Source organism: Lissotriton helveticus, unplaced genomic scaffold (genome assembly GCF_964261635.1).
Source record: "Lissotriton helveticus unplaced genomic scaffold, aLisHel1.1 SCAFFOLD_404, whole genome shotgun sequence".
Classification (NCBI taxonomy): Eukaryota; Metazoa; Chordata; class Amphibia; order Caudata; family Salamandridae; genus Lissotriton; species Lissotriton helveticus.
This window is the reverse complement of record NW_027612035.1, coordinates 119,552-141,293: the sequence shown is the minus strand read 5'-3', so window position 1 is coordinate 141,293 and position 21,742 is coordinate 119,552. Positions and strand designations below refer to the sequence as shown.

Below are 21,742 nucleotides of genomic sequence, written 5' to 3'. Positions count from 1 at the left end.
GCGCATGTGCGGAGCAAAGACACGACGTCCTATCGCCGAGTTAGGTCCTTGCACGGGGTACGGACTGTAAACCGCCCTGGACAGACGACGCGAAGCCTCACTGCGCCTGCGCAGAGAGACACGTCCCGCTCATACGCCTGCGCAGAGGAAAGACACTTCTCCCAGAGGAGTCGACCGAGGAGCTTTGCATTTAAATACATCTCACCCTGTGCTGTGGCGCGAGGCGCCTCGTGCTCCGCGGCGGGAGGCAGTTGTATCTCATTCATTGTGTCCCCGCGCGGACACTGGAATTCAAGGCCTTCCTGACCTCGCGTTGCGCGGTGGGAGGCAGTGTCTGTCCTCGGCGCATGCGCAGTTGTCCATCTACGGTCCTCTCTAACCCACGCTCATAGTTCAGTGCTGGGGTTACTCAAAGGCCTCAGAAAGCTCAGCCAGACCCACAGCAGGGCCCTCAGCACCCACGGTACACCCCAGGTGAGGTCAGGAGATACAATGACTGTCTGCTGCTGGAGGGTCTCGAGCCTGCTCTCCGGGGTTCATCTGTTGTTGTTGTTGTCTGCATCGATACAGGATTATTTTGTCTCCACAATGCTCATTGGCCCTCATTGCTGGAGTTGGGTCACTCTTTTCAAGGCCTCAGCAAACGGTGACATTTGTTTCGCCTGTAAAGTCTGTGATGAGAAGATCGACCAGTAAAAGTAACACATGTACAGGATAAAAAAAATAGAAAAATAAATAGATAGCAGTGTCCTATCCATAATGTAGCAAAATACAGTAAACCTAGGTAAAGTGCATATAGTGAATATTACTATACGAATGACTTCACAGATCGCACATAGATTTCCGTGCAGCCGTAGCTACAATGCGCAAGATCGATGCAACATTGTCCAATTTAAATTTGCAGTCAACAGCGTCGGTTAAATTAATAGGTGACAATTTTTTAAAATACGGAATTAGCAACCATTGTGCATATTTCATATAGTATTTACTAAAGACTAAAAAGTGTAAAAGCGTTTGACCACTGTGACCATCACATGGACATGGCAGTGAGTCACGTTTTGCGTTATAACTATAGGGAAAACAAAGCAAATATCTTACGGTCCCAGCTCTTAGACGGAATAGGAGGCCTCTCTCCCATTGGGACATCGGTAGTGCAATATAACTTGGTAGACAGTGCTAAGGGTGCTCAATGGATATAAATTTTGCGACCGTTTTTATATTCAATTCCCTTTCTAGTTTATCCGCGCTATAAAATGCGTACAATGCTGTCTTTAAAACGTTTTTGTCCATTGTTACAGCTATGTTTGAGTTGGCAAACAGTCTACCAAGGTTAACGCTTTCCAGACCGTTAACTACCCCAGGAAGCCATGGAATATCCATCCCTTTCTCACAGCGAAGACTATCATCTATTATGTCCCTTGTGAGAGAAGCCTCGGGATTCTCCATTATGGCTAGCCAAAATAGTACAGGGCGGGCCCTATGATGTCTTCAATGTATCCTAATTTCAGTTTGCCGTGACATATGTACAGAGGGGTGGAGATTGGGGCGCCCAAGAGTTTTCTACAAAATCTACTTTCCTCTGATTGGACGCAAGAGCAGTTGGCAACACTCCATTCCTCTGCCTCATAGGTAGCTATTGGTACACACAGGATCTTAAAAATCTTTAAAAAGGCTGGAATTGTTCCCGATTTTCTAGGGCGGAGGAGACTGAGGATTGAGTTAAAAGCCCTCGAGAACTTACTTTTACAATATGCCAAGTGTTCACACCAGGTGCCGTTCGCAGCGAAGACCATTCCCAGATAAGGGGAAGTAGCAGTGCAAGTAAATTTTTGGTCGCCCACAGAGATAAAATATTAACAGACATTTCCTTGGCCCACAAGGCATTATAAAAGATTTCTTAAAATTTGTTCATAAATCTAGGCCGGACATAAAATCTGTGAAACCTCGAACTAAAGTGCGTAGTGCATTTGGTGTGCGACCAATTAAAACTGCATCATCTGTGTATAAAAGCCCTGGGAGAGGTTTGCCTTGAATTCTGGGAACATCATTAGTTAGTGTGATCAGTAAATTGTTTATATATATGATAAATAGAAAAGGGTCCAGAACACACCCCTGTCTGACTTCTCTATCTACACTGATGTAATTGGAAACTTCTCCCCCAACACCAATCCTGACCTCGCTTTCAGGTCCGTATGGAGATAGGCTAAATAATGAACAAGGGCCTCATCCAGTCCATATTCTAAAAGGATGGACCATAGACGGGACCTATTGACAAAATCGAAAGCTGAGGACAGGTCCATAAAAGAAAGCTAAGTAAAGTGGCAAGTGCTGTGCAAAAGTGTACTTCCCTATGATCAAATTAAGATTAAGACTTTGCTCGTTTGTGCCAACTTTACCCCTGAAACGTAGTTGGCATTGTTCTAAAACTGATTGTCCTCTGTCCAGGTTAAAATTTTTGTGTATAAAACTCTGCCTAAAATTTTAAGGTTGTTATCTATGAGGGAGATCGGTCTACAGCAACAAGGTTGTGTGCAATCGCCCTTTTTTAAAAATGGGAACGATAGTGCTTGTAGACCATGTCTTAGACAGTGGGGCATTGGTTAGAATATGAAAAATATTTAACAACAGTGGGGCCCAAAAATCTGGTTTATATTTAATAAGATCAATGGCCAACCCATCAGGGCCTGGAGTTTTATTGCCCGCACTCTGACGTATAGCCTCCTCAACCTTGTTTATTGATAATGGGATTCCAGGTGGCACCCTGTTAATAAAAGGGTCGGATTAAAAAGCAGGCTCTTGGTAAATAGTGGAAAAGTGACTTTCCCAGGTGGCGCTCATTATGTTGCATCTGATGGGAGGGAACGGTTGTCCAATTGATCTTTAGCGGTAGTCCAAAATATATTCCCATTATTTAAGCTGGTGGCATTAATGAGCGCATCCCATTACACCTAGGGCTTTGAGATAGGACCTTGCGGAGCTTTCTGTTGGCAATTGAGCACTCCTGATTGAACCATCTAGGTTCACGCAGTACTGTACAAATGGGTTTAGACAGCAAGGATTTAATGGTCCACTGAGTTCGGTAAAGGCGCTGATAGCCACTGGGTGTGGAACAGATTAATGTTTCCCCTAACCATAGAGCTGAATCGTTCTGTGTTATTAATGCCTCGCCAGCCAGTCTGAGGTTATCTGTAGATGGTGATCGGTCCCTAGCACCACATTCTGTCTGAGGCGTTGGAACTGGAGACATCCGTAACGTTATTTGTATTGGGTTATGGTCCCCAAAGATTGTGGCCATAATTTCGGCTTTAAGCAAGCTTGCTTCTCAAGCGGGGGAGATAAAAAAACATTATCAATTGTAGATGAGCAGCCCCTCCCTCTGAATGTCGGTTCGGGGGGGCATTATCTTTTGTAGTTGCATCAATTTCCATAACATTAATTAAGTTAAGGGTGTTCAAATGGTCCATTAGCTCTCTACCCCATTGCATGTTTGTCTGCTGCTATGTGAATATTCACTTGACCATGAGTAAGTTAGCTTAGCATTAAAATCGCCCCCAGACAGATTCCTACTGACTTGAAAGAGTCGTTGGATTTTACAATAGATGCAATACAATTAAACAAATATATAAAATGCATATTTGGAACAGAATGAAAATCACAAGACCTGCCAAACGCCATTCAGCTACAAGCAATGCGCCCGCATGTTTATGGGTAATTCCTTCCACCCGAAAAGGAGCGTTTTTCAAAGCACAGCAAGGGGGTGTTCGCCATGACCCTTCATCAGTATGAACGCTGTACCCTTCAATACGTTTTATTTGGTAGCCGAAACCATGCACCTTATTGCTGCTCTACTATAAACAAAAATCACACTTTGATACTAATATACACCTGGGGTATACTTAGACGTGGGCTATTGTGTAAAACTAAACAAGCCCACACACAGAGTGTCCCGTATGCCACCCATAACCGTCAAAGTTCCTATTTTACACACACAAGCAAAACATGTTTCTAAACATGGAAATAAATATAAGTAAACTCAACCACGATTATAAAAGACTTCTAGACAGACAAGCTGTTGGCCTTCACTAAGCCAGATGACTCACTGAGTTGACCCGACATCCGAGTGTGACCTCTACCAAATCTGAATACTCGTAGGGCAGGCTCAGCCTTTCATCCTTTAGAGGGTGATAAACTGGTCGCCATTGAGCTGGTAATAGGAACATCGGGTTATAAGGCTGCAATTGGTGTGATGCAGAAATGTACTTCTAATAACTTGTCCCACCCGTAGAGGTTTATTCACAGTAAATTACACCTTGTTCACTCCTGAGGCAGAGAGAGGCTTAAAGCTTCTGTCTTCAGTAAACAATGTTATGTTATGTTAACATTTTGATTAGGCGCAACAGCTGCCCCAGCAAAGAGGCGTCCCGGCGCTGAGGATCCACAAGTACCATACCAATAGCGGAGAAAGAGCTGAGGCAGGAAGTCCTAAGGAGAGGGGAACAGATGGGTCTTAACGGCTTTCCGGAAGGCGGACAGGTTTTCCAAGGAGCGAATATTCAATGGCAAGGAGTTCCAGAGCTTAGCTCCCAGAACCCTGAAGGAGCGACCACCAATACGGCAGAGCTTTGTGCGGGGTACTATTACTAGGTGTTGGCCTAAAGAGCGCAGACTGCGCTGTGGCACATAAGGTGTTAGAAGCGGGCGCAGGAGCTTTGGGCATCTGGATTTGAGGATCTTGAATGCCAGGGTGAGGGTTTTAAATTGAATACGAGATTCAATGGGAAGCCAATGCAGCTTTCGAATGGTAGCTCTGACAGAGCATCTGCGGGGAAGACCCACCAAGGATCTTGCCGCCGAGTTCTGAACTCGTTGCAATCGCGCTATCTCCGCTTTGTTTGCACCCAAAAATAAAACACTGGCATAGTCCAATCAAGAGAGGATTGTGGATTGTACAATGAGTTGCCGGACTTTAGAGTAAAAAAAATTGAGTATCGGGTTAAGACTCCTCAGCAGGCCCACACAGGTAGCTGCCACTCTTTTTGAGTGGGTCTGGAAGCTAAGCGAGGAGTCTATCCAGACTCCCAGGTTTTTGACTAATGATTTAGGTGGTGGAATGGTGCCCAAAGAAGAGGGCCACCAGTGCTCGTTCCAATAGCTGGTATTCCTCCCAACAAGCAGCACCTCCGTCTTACCTGCATTGAGCTGCAGGCAATTGTCCGTCATCCACTGGGCTACTGCAGCCAGCCCACTCCTGAATCTCGAGGCCGAAGTAGATGGTCCTTCGGTGAGAGTGATTACCAGCTGCGTGTCATCTGCATATGACACCAGCGTTAGATCCCACTCCTTAGCCACTACCGCAAGTGGCTGCACGTAGAGATTAAAAAGGAATGGGCCAAGTGCAGAGCCCTGAGGGACTCCCTGGCCGATGGAATGGGACTGGGAGAGAAACGGGGGAGCCGACACCCGGAAGGATCTGTCCTTCAAGAATGAGCGGAACCATTCCAGGGCAAGACCGGTAATCCCTACTGTCGCCAGACGATGTAGCAGAATGTCATGTGAAACCGTATCAAAGGCTGCGCTGAGATCTAACAGAATCAGCGCAGCGCTCTGACCGGCATCAAGAATTGTCCGGAGGTGTTCAGTCGTGGACAGGAGGGCAGACTCAGTACTGTGGCCCGGCCTGAACCCGTTTTGTGATGGGTCTAGGATGTTATTTTGATGCATATATTGGGACAATACGTTGCTAACATGAGCCTCCGCAAGTTTAGACACCCATGGGAGCAACGAAATGGGCCTGAAGTTTTCTAGTTTGGAGGGGTCCAGAGTAGGCTTCTTGATAATGGCGGAAACCCATGCTTGTTTCCAGACAGTCGGGACATTGGCCGAAGAGAAGGAAAGATTAAGTATAGAGGCCAGGGATGGTAGAAAGTATTCTAAAGACTTAATATTGGAATTATTGGAGTTAAGTGGATCAAAAGAGTGCTGCGGGAATGACCTATATATTTTTTGCACTTTTTCTACAAAGAAAATGGCAAGGTACTCACACTGCTGCACGGAGGTGATACTGGAGACAGGGGTTCTGCTACTCTGCAGTTCTTGCACCAATTTAAAGATACATTTGGTGGGGTTCGGGCTAGAGTTGATTTCTTCTGCATAGAAAGAAGCACGTGCGGAGCAAATAGCTTTGTGATAGAGTTTTTGTTTGGCCAGATAAAATGCTTTATCCCTATCATTGTAGTCCCTTCTCCAGATTCGCTCGGCTTTTTTACAATCTTTCCGCATGGATCTCAAAGTGTCATTATACCTTGGGTTGGAGGGGGATCTGCGCCCCTTAGTCCATTTAGCTGGAATGAGGGCATCTAATCCTCTGGTAATCCAGTCATGGAAGGCGGCGTATGCCATATTGCCATATTGATGTCCATATTTGTCTCATAATGGAATGCTCCTAGAGTAGAGTGGAGGTCATTGGTTGTAAGTTTATGCCAAGGCCTCTTGAAGCGCCGGGTTGGCTCATCCTTGTTGAACATTTCCCTGACCATCATAGTAATTTTGATTAAATAGTGATCTGTCCATCCCGTAGGTTTAGGCACATCTGTCCTAACCTCCGGGATATTAGTAAAGACAGGGTCTAATACATGCCCAGCCGAGTGCGTAGCAGTCTGAATTAAAGAGTCTAGTTGTAAGGCCGCAAGGTCCGCCAGGAGATTTTTGATGGTAGGGTCATGAGTCAAATCAAAATGGAGGTTTAGATCTCCTAATATTGTGAAGTTAGCCGAACCCACAACCAAGGAGTTGGCCACCTCAAGGAGAGCTTTGATGAACATTAGAAGCAGGTCCAGGGGGTCGATAGATATAAAGCCCTGACAGAGCAAAGTGTGGGCCCATAATGATCTTAAATCGAGTGCTTTCACAGCCATAAATATCTTCCTTAATAAAGGAGCAGATATATTGATTTTTATAAATGACTGCTATGCCACCGCCCTTGCGTCTCTATTTAAGGTCTTGATCAAATAGCAACGTGAGGTTCGGTAGACTGGTCATGTTGTCACATAAAAAAAGAATGTCAGGGTTCTCATCAAGGAGGAGTGTGTTGACCTCTAAGTGGTGTTTTGCGAGAGACCTAATATTCAGTTGGAGGACGGTAATAGGTGTTTGTTTAAACGAGTCTGACCTGTGCCCAGATAAGCAGGGACTAGGTGTTGTGAATTCACAAGACTTACATTGTAAGCATGTCTGTCCAAGGTGGCCTGATAGCTCATCACAGGTCTGGCCAGGGTTCAGGGCAAGTAGAAGCTCCCTATCATAATGGCGAATTTCCCGTAGAGCTTGGCCAGGGGGACAGGCGAGAGGCGATGTCTTGGCGATGACGGGCGCAGACGGGCTTGCCTTCGGCGCGCAGACGGCGCGCCCGCTGCGCTGGTCCGCTGCGCATCCGGGGAATGCACATGGTTTATAGAAGGGGGGCGTGGCCTAGCGGTAGTGGGCGTGGACATAGGGCTCTCGGTGATGGCGGCAAAGAAGATTGTTGATATGACTCGTGGCAGCGCTAAAATCCGCTGCGCGGGGAAACCAAGGGTCTGATAAGTAAATAATAGGTGCCCAGGGAGAGGAGTAGGTACATAAAAACACAGTCTCACGGTCAATTTTATTTAAAAATGCAAACAAGCGCTCTCCCGGCTTCCGCCTCAGGAGGTAGGATTCTCTGGCTTGCGCTAGTGATCAGCGCTGCTTAAATGCCTTCGGCGGGGGCGTGGCCTAGCGGTAGTGGGCGTGGCGTGGCCATAGGGCTCTCGTGATGGCGGCAAAGAAGATTGTTGATGTGACCCGCGGCAGTACTAAATGTAGTAAAACTTGGAGGAGGACATCTCAATACGGACCCCCGGTCCTCCCTCCCCCCGCCAGAACCAAGAATCCCCATAATAAACACATAACTCCATTGAAAAGCAAATTTAAAAACTAAACAGGGGAAACAGTAACGACCGCCCTACCTCCTATAAATACAAGGGTAACGAATCCCACTTCAGAAAACCCATAGTGCCAAACCCCAACAGTCAGTCTCATCCTTGACCCTTCCGATCAGTGGAGCAAGCCCCTTCCAGACAGGCTTTCGCCTCCGCAGGATAGTCGGAATGTGAAAACAGTTCAGTATAGTTCCGTATGAGGCGAGGCAAAGTTATAGAGTCCCTAGGAATTTTATCGGCAGCAACGGTGACCCTCGTCGACATAAGCTCACGACGTCTGTGCCTCTGTGAGGAAATTGAAAGCGTCAAAGAGGGGTAGAATGCTGAATCATTCCATAGAGAGATCCCAGCAAGAGAGTCCGGAAGGGGAGCAACAATTAAACCAAACTCGGTAGACGATGTTGGTGGGCTTGGCAGACCATAGGGCACGTCGAGTACACGATTATCGACCATCACATTGCCATGAAGCTCCGACACCTCTCGTGGCACAGGGTACACTGCCGCTACAGGGACCGCCATGGGTGATGTAGGCTGATCAGGATTTTGAGACGGTGTAGGGTCCGGTCCCACTTGCCAAGTCCGTGTGCAACCACAATCATTTTTCAGACAATGAACTCCACATGGGAATGTAAGGCCCCGATCGCTGCCAATACAGATCGTATCGACGGTTCAGACTCAGTCCGTCCCACCGAATCGTGGTCCGAGACACCCATGTTCGCGTCCTCCCGAGGTCCGGCCTACCCCGGGGGAATCGGCTAATTTTGTGACGGACTGTCGCGGAGGGAGAACAAGGACTTACCAAGGTTGCGGTCCAGGTTCCGAGGCCACAGGCGTAGATCCCAACCCGGCAAACACCGGCGGGGTTCAGACCGGGTCTCCGGGCCAGGGACCCACACCCGCAGCGCACTGTCGTGCCTCGTCAACCCTCCATCGATTGTAGGCTAGAACAACGACCGCCGTCAAAATCGGGCTTAAAATTTTTTCCCATGTCCAAGGACCGGACCCTGATGGTCACCCATGTTATTCAACTGGAACCCGGCTGGGCCAGTACTCAAGTCCCCGGATCACAAGCTGGTGTAGGACCCAAACTAAAACTCGACGTAACTTCGTCCACAAAGCTGGAAAAAATCCCGGGATTGCACCAAAATATAACGTAGCCGTTCACACACCCGGAGGCAGGGTGGAAATTCAAGATTTGTAGCAGGATTGTCCGGCGGAGGACGGAGGTCGGCGGAGCCGGGAGCCTATGCGGCCATCTTAGTTGCGAGCGTAGCTCCTCCGTTTTCTCCATATTTGTTCGCAGATTAACCCGGTTTAGTATTCAGACACATCACACAAGGGTCTTTCTAGGACTCTTGACTTGGGCCTCCAAATGAACATCTACTGAGGTTTGTCTGGCTCGTTTTCTGGTTTCCGGGACGAATGCGGTCACGCAGCATGTTTGTTTAGGAGATTAGACAAAGTAATCACAGTGTTTCTTACAAAAAATAAAGCATGAATGCCGTGTGTAATTAAAAAGAAATGATGTCAGAGAAGCGCATTTGTTTCTGAAGCAAACTAATCAAAGTAACCAGCGTAAGTAAAAAATCTGGCTACATTGTAAACGGTAAAAAAAGTAACCAACACGTAAAAACGGACTCTGGAGCAAATGAGTTTTAAAGGTGTCCAATAGCTTCCGGTAGAGACTATATAGAAAACTGAGAAAAAGGAAAACATCAAGTGAAAACGGACTTGGAAGCAAATGAGGCGGGAGGAGTAAAAGCACAGAATGGGAGGCTGATGCTAGCGGTTTCGAATAGAAAGCTAAAGAAGGGAATGTTTGAGAATGGAGAAGGGGTAAGAATAGTTGCAAACAAGTCGGATGGGGGTGGGGGTGGGGGAGAAGCGGAGTGAGCGAGTGGGAGGGAAGCACTGGTGAAGCGTCACGTTTCAAGAGCCTGGTGGGTGGGGGGGGGCGGGGGAGCCAGCGAGTGGGAGGGAGGAAAGGAGCATATGGGGATGGGGTGTGAGTGAGGGGGATCAGAAGCCTTTGATGGTGGTGTGCGAGGCGGAGCGCGTACTGGAGAAGCGCCACGCTTCAAGAGTTAACATGCATTGTGAGAAATCCGAATGGAATCTGCTTGGTCAGAGAGTTTGTTTTAACTACATTACTCTCGTCTATTTATCCCTGTGGGATAGAATAGTCGAGACCTCAAAACTTCATCTTGCAGACGAACCAAGAATCACGCTTGAATGTCACAACTTTTTAAAACAAGGTAGTCAGGAAAGTGTGGCGAATATATTGCAGCTCTTTGCATTTTGACAGCCCCAAGCAAATTTGAGAACAGAGTGGATGTATGTAGCAGAGACGAGTCTGTTCACCCAATGTGAGTGGTGATATCCGCTTTGCTGATCTGTCTGCAGTTATGATGCTGCTGACAGTAGCGTGTCTGCTAAAAGTGATGGCGTGACTGGTGGAACAGTAAAGCCAAATAAGAGAAAGTTATCTCCGACACCGCAGTCTTCGTGACTAAGACCAGTAATACTGTAGACTCTTGAGACTCACAGCAGTAATTTCTTCTTTCAGAGCGTTATTGCTGCAGATGGAGTGAAGCCAAGAAGTAAGCACATTACTAAGGTACCAACAACGTTCAATATTGTTCATTTGTATTAACTGTTTCTCTTTTGCATCATTTTGAAATGCATTTTCTAGTTTTGTTGCTTTTTGTTTAGTTTTTTTCTTGTAGGTTGTTACCTTTGGTTTAAAGGGAAAGATGTTGTAGTGTGTGATCTTAATGCTGCAGTTTGCATTTCATTACCATTATTTGCTTATCCTGGAAAATCTCCAGGGTGTAGGAGATTTGTTGTTCCAGAGTTCATTCTTCAGCTTCTGGGCAGTTGTCGCTCTGTGGCGACCTGTGGTCCTGTTTCTCTGCTCTTCTTGTAGCAGCTCCTATCAGAGCTTCATCCTCCCACCAACGATAATAAGATGCCAGGCATCACACAACACAGACTATGTTGGGTTAAGTCCCATCAGGCTGTGAATGTAACCTAAGGGCTTAAGATGAAATGTAGAGCTTACCTCCTTCCTGAGTGGCTCCAGACTGCTGTGTGCAGACCCGATAGCTGGCACCACGCTGGAGTATGTATGTATAAATCAGATTATGTTGTAAGTAATCTGCAATATAGTGGCAGGCAGCCCCCTGCCATAGAGTAGGGTTTCTCATAGTGTTTTAATTCCTGACACATTAATGGAGATTGTCTTTTAACAGGCAGAAGAACAACACTGACCATATATTTCTCTGTATTTGTTTTTAAAATGATGTACACATTCGGAATGGCATTTCGTTCTGCTGGAATAATAAGACAAGTTATCTTGCACTCTATGTTGTTGCATGGATTTTTGGCTGCAATGCATTCCATGTTTTATTCAAACGTGCTTTCTACAGGGCGCACATACATGATTTGCTGCTGTAGAGAAATAATGCTCCTGTGTACTGTGGCAGATTCTGAAATATTGAAAAACTTCATGATTTCTCTTTCAGCACTTCATAGTAAAACCTTTCAATTTTTGACTTAATCATTTGGCAGAAACATAACTTTGTACCATTAAAATAGTTTTGATGGGGAACATTCATGTGGGTGTGGACTGGCTCGACCAGAGTGCTTGCTGACTTGGAGGAGTATGGAGTTGACCACCTTGCCTGGTCCGGTGTGGAACCAATCCAGCGATGCTTTGCTGCAGACTCATTTGCCCTGATAGCTGGTCAATAGTTTGAGGAGGAGGAGGTGAAGAGCTGGCTAAGTGTGCCATGAGGCTGGCAGTTCAGTACATCCCTGAGAAATGAGCTTTGAGTCGATGTAGTGTTCCTCTTATACCATGTGCAATTCACCCTCTCCAAAGCCTCAAGAATTCCTTGGTGTGAAGGGCGGCTGATTCTGATTGGGTGCCTGATAGTTTTCCAGAAACTCATGTTCTTGATTGTTCATGTTTGTCAGTAGTTAATTAAACACGCCCAGGGGTTTTATCTCTTCAGTGACACAAGCTGCAATAAAACTTTCTTTGTCGTCAAAGAATGGAAGGGCTGTGGAACTGTCATTCATCTCACTGCTAAGCAGAGCAGTGTCATGCTTCACCCTCACTCAGGCCTCTGATTTTGACCAACATCGCTTAGAACAATGGGACTTTAAAGACAATCCTTTTAATGAGAAAAGCAAAACTACAAGTCCCTTAAGCAATAGTGGTGGAAGGTGTCACGCATAACCTGGAGCAACATCCGATTCAGCACATCCAGTTCCATTTTTTAAGTATTTGACACAATATTGAATTTATAACCTTTGTTTTTTATGGTCATGAGTCATCAGATATACTAAAAACGTGTCTTTTATTTTCAAGGTCAATTAAGTAATGGTCACCAGCTTGGAAGCTCTGTTAATTCTTCGGTATTTGTCATTGATCTCCACATGTGGCTGGTTTGGGTCTGCCCCTGCATCATTCCCGATAACTCACACAGGTAAGGAGCTTGTAGCAGCAACATGATAACCCCATACTCGTCTGTAAGAAGTGCGCTCCGAGGCAGGTATCCGATCATTTTTGTGAAACAAGCAAGGGTCAATATCTGCTATGTACATTTGTTAAAATAAAACACAGTTATACTGTTCCGGAGGTTCAGTCCCAAAGACATTATTTAGTTATTTATTTAATTATACAAGATTTATAATGCGCATGGCTGCCCCAGCGACGAGGCGTCCCAGCGCAACCAGAACCGGCAGCGAGAACAGGGGGGCTTACAAACACGGGAGATTACAGAGTGGGGAACAACCATGTTTTTAATGATTTCCGAAATGGCAAAAGATTGGTGGTCAATCGAATGCTAACTGGCAGAGAATTCCAAAGCTTGGCTGCCATGAAACAGAAAGAGCGACCCCCCGTTCTTGCCCTCCTCACTCGAGGGACACAGACCAAACTGTGGTGTACGGAGCACAAGGTGCCCCTGGGCAAATAGTACTTCAGCAGGCCAGATAGCCCAGTAGGGGCTTGCTGTTTCAGGATTTTGTGCGCAGTGCACAGCACCTTGAACTGAATACGAGCTTCGATCGGCAACCAATGCAGTTTCAGAAGCACTCGTGCAACAGATTGGGATCTTGGGAGTCCCACTAACATGCGGGCTGCCGCGTTTTGAACCCTCGGCAGGCGTTATTGGCCCCTAAGTATAGGGCATTGCCATAGTCAAGCCTCGCAAGAATGGAGGCTTGCATGATGGTTTGGCGAACGCTGGGCGGAAAGAGACCAAGCAAAGGCCTCAATCCTCTCAGAAGGCCAAAGCAAACAGCAGCAACAGCTCTGGTCTGCTTCTCGAATGTTAGACCGGAGTCGAACCAAACACCCGGTTCTTTACCGTCTCCTTCAGAAGCGGGGCAGGTTTCAGATGTTCAGGCCAGCACTGCTTGGACCAAAGCTCCTGGTCCTTCCCAAAGAGAAGAATCTCGGACTTGCTGGCATTTAGTTGAAGGCAATTAGCCTTCATCCAGTCGGAGATAATCGCCAGATCCTCTGTAACTGAACGCAGATACCCTAGGAAGCATGTGCTTTTAAGACAAGTTGCGGTCACTTACCTGAAGGTGACATGCTTCATCATTGGGCTATGCTCTTCACCAGGTCGGCGCTACAATGCCGGGCGGGTACCACAAGAGGGGATTTTGTCAGAGATCTTCTAACACTATCAATGCTACAGCAATTCCTTCCTAGTGCTGAACATCTTTGAATCCCATTGTTCATGACGAGCTCAGCTCGTCATGAGCACACAAGCAGTGTACTGCATGACCAGCTGAGCTCGTCATGAGCATGGAAGGGGTTAAGAAGTACGCCGGATAAGCATAGTAGGTCAGAGGATGTTGTGTCATAAGATGTGAGATTGGTGAAGTCTGAATATAAGATCAGCTATCGACCAGTTGCCGCAATATAGTTCATGTGATCTTCCTGGTCCATGTTGAGATTAAAAACAGTGGCAGAGAAACTGAGGAACTAATGCCCCCTATCACTGTGTGAAAATGTCGATCAGCTATGGACCTGCTGGTAAGCTGGGGTCTATACTTCATGTCAACTTTTTTCATGCCTTGTGTAGTCATGGAGCAATCTGTTGACATTTTATCAGGACCAAATATGGGAAAATGGGTAAATGTGACCTAATCTTCTCCACAGCGTGAGGAGCTCTGTAACTCAAAGCCCTGCACCGTGCATACGTGATAAGGTGCCTATTAACTTCTTACAACCACAGGTGAGCACTGCCTAACAGAGTGCACTAGATACGGTAACCCTCCTAAAATTCAGGACATATTGACTTATCCAATAGCGAGGACGCCGCATCAGAGGGCAACTGGTTTGAAAAGCACATGCTTCTAGCGTGCCTGCATTCAGTTAGAGATAATGTCTGTGGGACTGAACCTCCAGACCAGTATACTGTGAGTTGATTTATATGAAGAATGTGTATACTGGACTGTATTTTCCTCGTCATCTCTTGTGCTATGTAAAATAAAACGCAACACACCGGGAGGCCAACAAATCTATCATACATTTAATGCAAAAATAGCAAAAGGCCAAGCAAACTAACAAGTGACAATTGTCTTTGCAATGGACGAGAGCATCCACCCTAAAGCAAGTTGGAGTATATCATGCTAACGCTACACAATGTATTTTTATGCACTTTTCTCCTAATACAAGTCAATGAAACATGAACACGTGATAGAAACAGTTACTGAAACAACACTAATGAGTAGGAGGCAGGATCTTCTCTCGAGAGGAATGTGAGGAGTCCGTGAGGTGCAGATAAAAGATACACAGACAAGCTGCAGAATTCACTGTTTCTGGAAATAACACTTCTGTTTGTCAATATTCAATTTACTACAAGATGCAGGAAAGTGTGCAGATGAACATCACTAAATAAAATGGTTCTGGGACCCTAATAGAATCATGTAACTTTGCAGGCATATTAAGGCGAACAGTCACAACAAATTAATATAAGAATATTGTAATTCGGTTCTGTAATATATCAATGCACATTGAGGCATTCATGTGTAACCAATTATCGGTATTAAAGAAACCAGTATATCCAGTTATGCTTTCTCAATTCCTGCTTGTAATGAATACCAGAGGCTAGCGTTGTTGCTAGCCAGCTCCAGTCACCAGTGGCCCGTCACATATTATCCTCAATAGGATCAATGCCCAAGGCCTGTGCAGCCGCTAACCTGCCCTAGTCAGTAGTGACCTCCCAGACCTGTTATTCTGCATATAATCAGCAAGGCTTCGGCTCTAAATACACTCACCCCCACATCCTTCCCGTATAATAGCAATGTAATTTATTTACTTACATCATACGGTAGGTATCGCACTATATCACACGATCCCAAAAACAAAGAAAATCAAAAATTGCCTAACCATTCAGCACTCCATCTTGTCAAAAATGACTAAATCACACCAAGCACTATAGCCTGCCACATCACATGGCACACTCAGCCACAACATGACTAGATACCACTGCAGGGATTTGGGACCATTAATCCTATGTTTGAGGCATGTGTGCTGTAGATGCACATGCTTTGCATACTTCTGTCATCTTGTGTTGGTTCCGGATGTTTGCAAGTTGTTTTTCTTTGAAGAAGTCTTTCCAGTCACGAGGTAAGGTGACTCCTCCTTTCAGTGATAGTGCACATGGTCATTGACTCCATTGTTAGATTGTTTTTTACCCCCAACGGGTTCGGATGTGTATTGCTGTGCTCCGAAACCGTTCCTCGGGTTCCCCTCGGTGCGCAGCAATACACTCTACCCTCAACAGTATTGTTTCAGTATGCATTTCTTTGTTCTCCGCATTTCAGATTGATGGACAAACTCTCCATTATTGATAGAAATCCTTGTGGGCAACCGTTGGGCTACGTAGGGCCAGCCTTCTACAAATGGAACGGACTCCATTCCATTTCTTTCCTTGGTACCACGCCAAGTACCCTCGCACTGGCCTACATCAAGTTTGTAACTTATGTCTCTCTCCGGAGGACAAGGAGGAAGACTGTGACGCTTGTAAGTTCTTTTAGTCCAATAGGACTCTACCCGATCATCAGGCTCGATGACGAGAGAGGCAGAGCCAAAGCATTCAAAACACTCTGGATATCTTTGCGGAAGAATCTGACCTAGAAGAGATAGAAGCGTCCTCCGTTGAAGAAGAGGCGATTCCAGAGTCCGATTCCGAGCTCGAAATCTATCTGGAGTCCCAAGATGTGCCTTCGGGACATGGTGCCGTGAGTACCGAAGACCCCTTGCCCCCTAAATCCTCTTCTAAAACTCATAAGGCTACAGCACCACCTCTGCCTTCTGGCCAAAGTCGGCACCGAGACAATGTTTCCAACGTCACATCCCTCGGCTCGGCACCAAAACAAACCGTCAAGCCTTCCAGCTCCGGATCGAGTCAGAAGGAATTACCTTCGGATCCGAAATCATCAGGCTCCAGGACAAATCTGGTTTGGAGCCGAAACCCTCCGCTTCGAAACACCATCTCGCTTCTGAGGCAAAACATTCTATAGACTAGCCGAAATCCGAGGACAATGTTCTCGAGCCTCCATAACCAATTTTAGACGTTCTTAAGGCCAAATTGGATCCCAAACAAAAGAACATTTTAATTAATCCTGATACTGGACATAAATCCAGTGAAACACAAGCATCCTGGAGAGGACACTTCTGATAAGATTCCCTAAAAGAAGAAGGACATGGCTACTAACCATGTTAATCCTTCCCCACAACCCTCCCCGTCGCCACCTTCTTCTCCACAGTTAATAATTGAAGAGCCCTTACACATAACACCTCAGGGATCTCCACATCCAGATCCAGATGTGGACAAGGTGATGATGATACTCATTTGCCTGCAGACCCATGGAATGATTACACCATTGGCCTCCAGTAGACAATGAGCCAGACCGTTACCCAGCAAAGCCATCACCACCAGATGATAATATGGCTTATGAACAGCTCATTGCCAGAGCAGCAGAGTATCATGGGGGTACCATCACATAAAGAGACATTAGAGGAGGACTTCCTATTTGAAACACTTGAGTCTACGCACAGGTCAAGTCAAACACTCCCTATGCTTGAAGGCATGATGAGGCATGCAGATGATATCTTTAAAGACCCTGTCAGAGCATGTATTATAACTCCAAGGGTAGATAAAAAATATCAACTCTCACCATCAGAGCCTGTGTTTATTAAGGGTCAATTACCTCTTGACTCTCTACAACGCTTGCAAAAGAGCTAACTCGCAAACCTGTGGGGATGCACCTCCCCCAGATAAAGAATCCAAACTTACAGATGCCTCAGGGAAATGAGTAGCTGTTCAAGCCGCTAACCATTGACGCATCGCAAACACACAGGGCCTACTAGCTAGGTACAACAGGGCACACTGGGATGAGATGGAGCAACTGCTCCAATATCTCCCAGACTCACACAAAACTAAAGCACAGCAGTTAGTTGAAGAGGGGAAACTCATTTCTAACTCCTCAATGAGATGTGCTTTAGACGCAGCAGACACCGCAGCTAGGGAGATCAATATCTCCTTAGAAGGCGTGCATGGCCTAGGATCTCAGCTCGGGAGATCAATACCAGCATTCTCTTCTGAAGACGTGCATGGCCTAGGATCTCAGCTCGGGAGATCAATACCAGCATTCTGCTCAGAAGGCGTTCATGGCTTAGGGTCTCAGCTCGGGAGATCAATTCCAGCATTCTCCTCAGAAGGCGTGCATTGCTTAGGATCTCAGCTTGGGAGATCAATACCAGCATTCTCCTTAGAAGGCATGCATGGCTTAGGGTCTCAGCTCGGGAGATCAATCCCAGCATTCTCCTCAGAAGGCGTGCATGGCTTAGGATCTCAGCTCGGGAGATCAATTCCAGCATTCTCTATAGAAGGCGTGCATGGCTTAGGGTCTCAGCTAGGGAGATCAATACCAGCATTCTCCTCAGAAGGCGTGCATGGCTTAGGATCTCAGCTCGGGAGATCAATTCAGGAGAATTACCAGCATTCTCCTGCATGGCTTAGGATCTCAGCTCGGGAGATCAATTCCAGCATTCTCCTGAGAAGGCGTGCATGGCTTAGGATCTCAGCTCGGGAGATCAATTCCAGCATTCTCCTTAGAAGGCGTGCATGGCTTAGGATCTCAGCTCGGGAGATCAATTCCAGCATTCTCCTTAGAAGGCGTGCATGGCTTAGGATCTCAGCTCGGGAGATCAATTCCAGCATTCTCCTTAGAAGGCGTGCATGGCTTAGGATCTCAGCTCGGGAGATCAATTCCAGCATTCTCCTCAGAAGGCGTGCATGGCTTAGGGTCTCAGCTCTGGAGATCAATACCAGCATTCTCCTTAGAAGGCGTGCATGGCTTAGAATCTCAGCTCGGGAGATCAATACCAGCATTCTCCTGAGAAGGCGTGCATGGCTTAGGATCTCAGCTCGGGAGATCAATTCCAGCATTCTCCTTAGAAGGCGTGCATGGCTTAGGATCTCAGCTCGGGAGATCAATACCAGCCTTCTCCTTAGAAGGCGTGCATGGCTTATCATCTCAGCTCGGGAGATCAATACCAGCATTCTCCTCTGAAGGCGTGCATGGGTTAGGATCTCAGCTCGGGAGATCAATACCAGCATTCTCTTTAGAAGGCGTGCGTGGCTTAGGATCTCAGCTCGGGAGATCAATTCCAGCATTCTCCTCTGAAGGCGTGCATGACTTAGGATCTCAGCTCGGGAGATCAATACCAGCATTCTCCTCAGAAGGCGTGCATGGCTTAGGATCTCAGCTCGGGAGATCAATTCCAGCATTCTCCTTAGAAGGCGTGCATGGCTTAGGGTCTCAGCTAGGGAGATCAATACCAGCATTCTCCTTAGAAGGCGTGCATGGCTTAGGATCTCAGCTCGGGAGATCAATTCCAGCATTCTCCTCTGAAGGCGTGCATGGCTTAGGATCTCAGCTCGGGAGATCAATACGAGCATTCTCCTTAGAAGGCGTGCATGGCTTAGGATCTCAGCTCGGGAGATCAATACCAGCATTCTCCTCAGAAGGCGTGCATGGCTTAGGATCTCAGCTAGGGAGATCAATACCAGTATTCTCCTCAGAATGCGTGCATGGCTTAGGGTCTCAGCTCCGGAGATCAATACCAGCATTCTCGTTAGAAGGCGTGCATGGCTTAGGATCTCAGCTCAGGAGATCAATACCAGCATTCTCCTCAGAAGGCGTGCATGGCTTAGGATCTCAGCTAGGGAGATCAATACCAGCATTCTCCTTAGAAGGCGTGCATGGCTTAGGATCTCAGCTCGGGAGATCAATTCAAGCATTCTGCTCAGAAGGCGTGCATGGCTTAGGATCTCAGCTCGGGAGATCAATACCAGCATTCTCCTCAGAAGGCGTGCATGGCTTAGGATCTCAGCTCGGGAGATCAATTCCAGCATTCTCCTTAGAAGGCGTGCATGGCTTAGGGTCTCAGCTAGGGAGATCAATACCAGCATTCTCCTCAGAATGCATGCATGGCTTAGGATCTCAGCTCGGGAGATCAATACCAGCATTCTCCTCAGAAGGCGTGCATGGCTTAGGATCTCAGCTAGGGAGATCAATACCAGCATTCTCCTTAGAAGGCGTGCATGGCTTAGGATCTCAGCTCGGGAGATCAATTCAAGCATTCTCCTCAGAAGGCGTGCATGGCTTAGGATCTCAGCTCGGGAGATCAATACCAGCATTCTCCTTAGAAGGCGTGCATGGCTTAGGATCTCAGCTAGGGAGATCAATTCCAGCATTCTCCTTAGAAGGCGTGCATGGCTTAGGGTCTCAGCTCAGGAGATCAATACCAGCATTCTCCTTAGAAGGCGTGCATGGCTTAGGATCTCAGCTCGGGAGATCAATACCAGCATTCTCCTTAGAAGGCATGCATGGCTTAGGATCTCAGCTCGGGAGATCAATACCAGCATTCTCCTTAGAAGGCGTGCATGGCTTAGGTTCTCAGGTCGGGAGATCAATACCAGCATTCTCCTTAGAAGGCGTGCATGGCTTAGGGTCTCGGCTCGGGAGATCAATACCAGCATTCTCCTTAGAAGGCGTGCATGGCTTAGGATTTCAGCTCGGGAGATCAATACCAGCATTCTCCTCAGAAGGCGTGCATGGCTTAGGATCTCAGCTCGGGAGATCAATTCCAGCATTCTCCGCAGAAGGCGTGCATGGCTTAGGATCTCAGCTCGGGAGATCAATACCATCATTCTCCCCAGAAGGCGTGCATGGCTTAGGGTCTCAGCTCGGGAGATCAATACCAGCATTCTCCTTAGAAGGCGTGCATGGCTTAGGATCTCAGCTCGGGAGATCAATTCCAGCATTCTGCTCAGAAGGCGTGCATGGCTTAGGGTCTCAGCTCGGGAGATCAATTCCAGCATTCTCCTCTGAAGGCATGCATGGCTTAGGATCTCAGCTCGGGAGATCAATACCAGCATTCTCCTCAGAAGGCATGCATGGCTTAGGATCTCATCTCGGGAGATCAATACCAGCATTCTCCATAGAAGGCGTGAATGGCTTAGGATCTCAGCTCGGGAGATCAATACCAGCATTCTCCTTAGAAGGCGTGCATGGCTTAGGATCTCAGCTAGGGAGATCAATACCAGCATTCTCCTTAGAAGGCGTGCATGGCTTAGGGTCTCAGCTCGGGAGATCAATACTAGCATTCTCCTCAGAAGGCGTGCATGGCTTAGGATCTCAGCTCGGGAGATCATTTCCAGCATTCTCCTCTGACGGCGTGCATGGCTTAGGATCTCAGCTCGGGAGATCAATACCAGCATTCTCCTCAGAAGGCGTGCATGGCTTAGGATCTCAGCTCGGGAGATCAATACCCGCATTCTCCTTAGAAGGCGTGCATGGCTTAGGATCTCAGAGTTTAAGCCTGAGGTTCAACAGCCCGTTTTGAACACTCCCTTTGACAAAGAACACCTGTTTGGTCCTTTAGTTGACCAAGCCTTGGAAAAGAAGAACAAGGACACTGAAGTAGCAAAATCCATTGGAGCACTCCAGTCCCCATCCAATAGGGGCTCCTTTCACTGCTCGTTTTACATAGCAGGGTCCAAAACAACATCCTCAGGCTCAAATGCTTCCTCCTACAAAGGTAACATCCAATCCTTTTCCTCTGGAGGTTTCTACAGAGGAGGATATAGAGGAAACAATTCCAAAGGCAGACCCCTGCTCAAGAATCCCTCAGCGCCCCCACCATCCTCAAGAACTACCGACCCATCTCCCTCCTCCCTTTCGTGACCAAAGTCACAGAGAAGATCGTCCATGCCCAGCTAACAAAATTCATCGAAGAAAACTCCATCTCGACCCCTCCCAATCCAGATTCCGCAGCAACCACAGCACCGAGACCGCTCTCCTCGCTGCCATAGACAACATCCACACCCTGCTCGACCAAGGGCACATGCAGCTCTGATCCTACTCGATCTCTCTGCAGCATTCAACACCGTCTCCCACCGCACACTCACCGGCAGACTCCACGACGCCGGCATACAGGGAACCACCCTTGACTGGATCTGCTCCTTCCTCACCGGCAGAACCCAAAGAATCAGACCGCCACCCTTCCGCTCCAAACTCACAGAAATCAACTGTGGAGTACCACAAGGATCGTCGCTCTGCCACACGCTCTTCAACATCTACATGGCCCTCCTTGTCACCATCGTCAAACAGCACGGACTCAGTATAGTATCCTACGCCCACGACACCCAGATCATCCTCTCTCTCACCAAGGACACTACACAATC

General features: G+C 47.2%; 1 long non-coding RNA gene across 1 annotated transcript in view; it reads left to right on the top strand.

Annotated features, from left to right (window-relative positions):
• The first annotated feature begins 397 nt into the window (after positions 1 to 397).
• Positions 398 to 21,742, top strand: part of LOC144807609 (uncharacterized) — a 46,825-nt gene continuing 25,480 nt past the window's right edge. The window contains exons 1-3 of the long non-coding RNA XR_013606357.1: positions 398 to 474; positions 10,525 to 10,575; positions 12,334 to 12,451. This is a non-coding gene — a long non-coding RNA (uncharacterized LOC144807609). The remainder of the gene's footprint in view (positions 475 to 10,524; positions 10,576 to 12,333; positions 12,452 to 21,742) is intronic.